At 32.5% G+C, this 5,075-nt stretch overlaps 2 protein-coding genes across 3 annotated transcripts in view; one reads left to right on the top strand and one right to left on the bottom strand.

Moving 5' to 3' along the window:
- Nucleotides 1-5,075, bottom strand: part of LOC106793544 (sodium channel protein Nach-like) — a 46,153-nt gene that overhangs the window by 9,728 nt on the left and 31,350 nt on the right. The window lies entirely within an intron of this gene.
- Nucleotides 1-5,075, top strand: part of LOC106793543 (putative uncharacterized protein DDB_G0274535) — a 244,820-nt gene extending 239,745 nt beyond the window's left edge. For both annotated transcript variants that reach the window (XM_014760557.1, XM_014760556.1), the window contains one exon: nt 4,571-5,075. The gene's annotated coding sequence lies outside the window, so the exon portion shown is untranslated. The remainder of the gene's footprint in view (nt 1-4,570) is intronic.

Raw genomic sequence — 5,075 nt, 5'->3', positions numbered from 1 at the left:
GAGAGATGAAATATTTTTTTGTTCTTCTTTTTATATAAAAAAAAAAAAAAAACAAAAAATCAAAAATTCGTTAACATTTCAATACTAACAAAAAAAAATTGGACACGGCGAAACAAGAAAATATTTCATAGATGGCCGACCAAGCGAAATTTTATTTACACGATTAAATTCGACGTTTCAACGGATGACATATTCGAGATAATAAAAACAAAATTCTTTTTGGAAAATAATGTTGAAAAAGGGAAAACAAAAGGATTACGTATAGATAGGGTGTATTTCTTATCTCTTATGTAATATCAAAATAACACAAATGATATCGTTTAATTCTTCCCTTTTTGTGTCGCGTTGTACAATATAAAGATTTATTTATTTTATTTTACTTTTATTTATTTATTTATATATTTATATATTTATTTAGATTTTTTTTTCGTATTTTATTTGCAGAAAAGAGAGAAGAAGTAAAAAATTCATACAGAAAAACCAAATGTACCGGGGGGGGGAAACAACCAAATGTGTGTTTCATACCTGACCGACCAAGTGGAATTTTATTTACACAATTAAATTCTACACTCGTGCAGATGACATATTTGAAATGATAAAAACGAAATTCTATTTCGAAAATCATTTTGAAAAGGATATGACGTATAGGTTTCTATATATATACACACACACGGACACGGACACGGGCACACATATGTTTCAGAAAAAAATGAATAAAAGTAAATAAAGGATCAAATAAAAGAGGACGAAATTCGTATGAGTGAATTAGTAAATAATACACGGTAGTGCTTCTTCTGCCAAAGTTAACATTATGTATGAGCATATAGTTATATGTATTTTGTTTACTTCTTATTATTATATTTTATGCAGAGGATACAATCTTCTTAATTTCATGTGTTTGTTTTATTTAACATTTATTACGTTATTCTTTTACGTTTGGATATTGTCCAGATAACCCACCGCAAATAGAAAATCGATAAAATGGAAGCGTGCGTTCACCGGATTCATTAATTCCGCAACGCGACCGACCGTTTGATGGAATCCTCGCGCTGGACACCAACGACGGTGTCACTTTTTTCTGAAATTCTACCTGATTTAATGGAACCTGACAAGAACAAAACTTAAAAAAAAAAAAATAAAAAAAAAAAGAAAAATATGTATAAAAAATAAAAAGAAAAATTTGTAACTAACACCGACAACATACCCCGTTCGACGGTTCCTCGTTACTGATCCACGTACCCGTCAAACGGTCATTTGTTGTTCCGACAATATCAAGAAAATGTTCGCAATATTTTATAAACTTAATTATTTGATCGCGACTATTAATTATTATCTATCTATCGTTAATTTATTTATATATCTTATAAAAAAAAAAAAAAATAACGTATCTCGAACACAAAGGCAAATTATTGATTCTCGATTAAATTCACAAAATCGAATCACCTCTCTTATTGTTTATTTTTATTTTTATTTTTTTTTTTGTTCTTATTTATTTGCACAAACGTGAGTGAGTGAGAAACACACACGTGCATCGATCTTTCGTTAATTTTTATTTAAACAAAACGACAATATAATATCTTGTATTGTATAACACAAGTGTTTTCGATAAAAATGTTTTTCCATCTATTAAACAAATAACTCATGTATGCAATTTTAACGTACGAATTCCGGAACGGAAGTTCGCTTGGCGTGGCATGGCATGGCAGAGTGCAAGCGCAATTTTTAAACAAAATAAAATGTTGCGCTTTTACTTTGACCGACACATTCATCGGTATGTTTCACCTCTCTATTGTTTGCCTAACAGTAGGAAACTATGAAAGGACCCCTGTGTGCCGGTATGCGACTCTGTGTCGTTAGAAAAACGCACTATGAATGCTTGGAATTCGTGTCACCGTTAGTTAAGTAAAAAAAAAAAAACAAAAAAAAACCTCCCTCACCTATATTTATCTCAATGAAGAAGTACCGTACGGACTGAGTTTCACTTTACCGGATGCGTGTTGACAAAATTCTAGAAAAAAAAACAAAAAAAGAAAAAAAGAAAACATAAAAAAGAAAAAATATTTAATGTATCTTTTTTCCGTGCCACTTCTTATTCTTCCTTTATATGCTGTTTTGTTATCTATTTTTTTTGTTTATATAATATATATATATATATATATAGAATATGACGGATGCGAAAAATGCATAACAAATGCAATATGTACAAGGCGTAACATCATACTCTATACTGTTATCAACAATAAAAAACAAAATTACATTTATCTACTTTGTTTTTCTAAAAGTTATATTACCGTTAACAAATTTTATTCATTAATTTTTTTTACTTCTTTCCAATTTATTTATTATTTTTTCTTTCAACGAGAACGTTTCTTTTTATCCGAGTCCCGTTAACGTCCGCAAATGGTCTGATAGACTCATCATTCTCTGCTGGTCATCTATTCCTCCGTTGTTTCTCTCTATAGAATTAGAAGAAAAAAAAAAAAAAAAACAGAAAAATAGGATAAAATAAAAAGAAGAAGAGGGGGGGAGGGAGGGGGAAGAATAGTTCGGCATCGACTACTCGCCTATTCGCGTCGCATTGCGCAAGCACACCAACGTTTTATCTTCGTTATTCAGTCCGGTGACCAAGATAACATGATTTTCGATCTCTCTCTCTCTCTCTCTCTCTTTCTCTCCCTCTGTCCCCTTGTTGCCACCACAATCTCGCAATGTGCGCGAATTTTACAGCAACGATGCCTCGCGATAACGATGCGTTACGATTTTTGCGACAATGTGCCGGGAAAATGTTCTTCCCAGAACAAAAACATGAGAACGAAAACGATTTTTGTTGGAAACGTTTGGATATTATTCGATTGATGGTCTGCTCGAATCACAGGATCAAAATCCCCCTTTTTTCTTTTTTTTTTTTTGTATGTGTTTCTTTCTTTCCTTTTCTTCCATCCCCTTTTTTTGAATTTTAATGGATTTTGCCACATTTACGTGCCTTTTTACGCGCTAGTGATTTTTTTTCCCCTGTTTACTCGATAGTTCGAATATTTCGATAGAAATCATTGATTCAGAATCGATATATTTTCTTTTCGTGATTTCGTTCCTCGTTAATATATAATACATCATATTTGCGAACAAATATTTAATCGTCTATTTGTTTTTATACTCTTGAAAAAAAAAAAACAAATATTATTATATATTTTATATTTCGTATACAAAGTATAATAATATTATATTATAATATTAAGCAATGCTTCTCTCAAAGTAAAACCCCTCCCCCCACTTCTAACAAGATCGTCAGGATCGCGATAACTAAATTTGAAAATGGCAGAAATTTAGGCATGATCTTAATGCATCAGTAAAATTACATTCTTATATCAAAGAATTGTTTTAAAGATTATCAATAAATTTTCAAAAATTTCTATTCTATATTCAGAATCGAAAAAAGATTTTATCACAGGTAAAAAGATCGTTAATGTAAATGAAAAAAAAAAAAAGTTTAAACGATAATAACGATAGTAAATAAAAAAAAAAAAAACAAAAAGAAAAAACAAATAAAATAATATTAATAAACCAGGACGGGGTTGTTGTTGACCACGAGAGAGATGGCGCAACAAGGATTTTCTATTTTCGATAGGTAACACCGCCGACAGGATGAAATAATATCGATACTCGATGACACCAGCCACTATCCGCAACGTAGAGATCGTTGCATTTTGCAAACCGCACAATTTAAATATCTATTATATCGGACAGTGGTTGGTTTGGTCTCTAGACCTTCCTTGACTCATTCACCCCCCCCCCCACCGTTCGATTCACCCTTCGATTCAACCTCTCCCTTTACCACCCCTTTTGACTCTCACTGCACGAATAGCCATTTCCGCTTAGAGACACGTTTGTTCGCGGAAACTGAGCACACCAGACCCTCCCCCTACCCCCGCCCCCCTCTCCCCACCACTCATCTTCTTCCTCTTTTTTTTTTTAATCTTTTTTATCTGCTTTATTTTTAACTCTATCATCGAGGGGCGCGAATTCATTTCACTTATTCACCGACGCCCATTTTTCCTGTTAACCACCACGATTCTTGATATATTATCCGATCGTATTCCCTAGTCAAAAGTTTTCAATAGGATATAACCAAATTTATAACTATATCGATTACGACATTTCAATGTAAAATTATATTTATTTGAACATATTTTTCTTGACGATAATATTATCATATTTTGCGTTATTTTTCAATGAAATTATTTAATATATAAATATAATCTCTCTCTCTCTCTCTCTCTCCAATGTATTTTGAAAATGTTTTAAGTGTAGATTTACTACTATGTTCGCTATATTATGATCACCAATTCATTTATATTCAACAGAATATAAAATAATTAACAAAAATAAAATAAATATTAATTATTATAAAATATACGTATGACAAATCATGGAAATCATATTTGGAATCCTACTGTCAACTGGACGAAAAATTCAATCACGACACATAACACAGAGTTGTTCGATATTTATATAAACAAATAAACGTACACAAATACGAATACTCTTAACGTGTGAATTTCGTTCGTTGCAGGTTGTTTCAACAACGTCGATGCATCCACAGCGCGACTATCTGGATTCAATTTTCTTTGGGGGCGGGACATCGCAATGCGGTCTCGTAGAAACGAGACGATGTACACATACACACGCACACACACAAACATCCACACATTTATACACTGAGGGTAAATTCACACAGAGGAGACAAATGCACATGTACACATAGAGGAGGAACATAGGAGGACTTCGAAGCTTACGGTTGCCGGTATCACGATCATCGTACAATTCGATTGGGATCAAAGATCAAGACGGTGTCGCCTGCAGGATTGAATCGTCCTGGAAAAGGATCGAACGGAAATGTGCACGTGGATGGTCTTTTCTCGGTCGAATAAAAGACGTTTCCTTCGGCACATCAAAAAAACAGACTATAAGAAACCTACATACATACACACATACACACATAAAAATACATATAAGGAAGATTCTAACGCGTAATACATATGCATTAATAAAGAAACAAACAAAGAAAAAAAAAAAAA

Source organism: Polistes canadensis, unplaced genomic scaffold (genome assembly GCF_001313835.1).
Source record: "Polistes canadensis isolate GaletaPanama2010 unplaced genomic scaffold, ASM131383v1 scaffold_15, whole genome shotgun sequence".
In the NCBI taxonomy this organism is placed as follows: domain Eukaryota; kingdom Metazoa; phylum Arthropoda; class Insecta; order Hymenoptera; family Vespidae; genus Polistes; species Polistes canadensis.
This window is presented reverse-complemented; position numbering and strand designations above follow the sequence as displayed.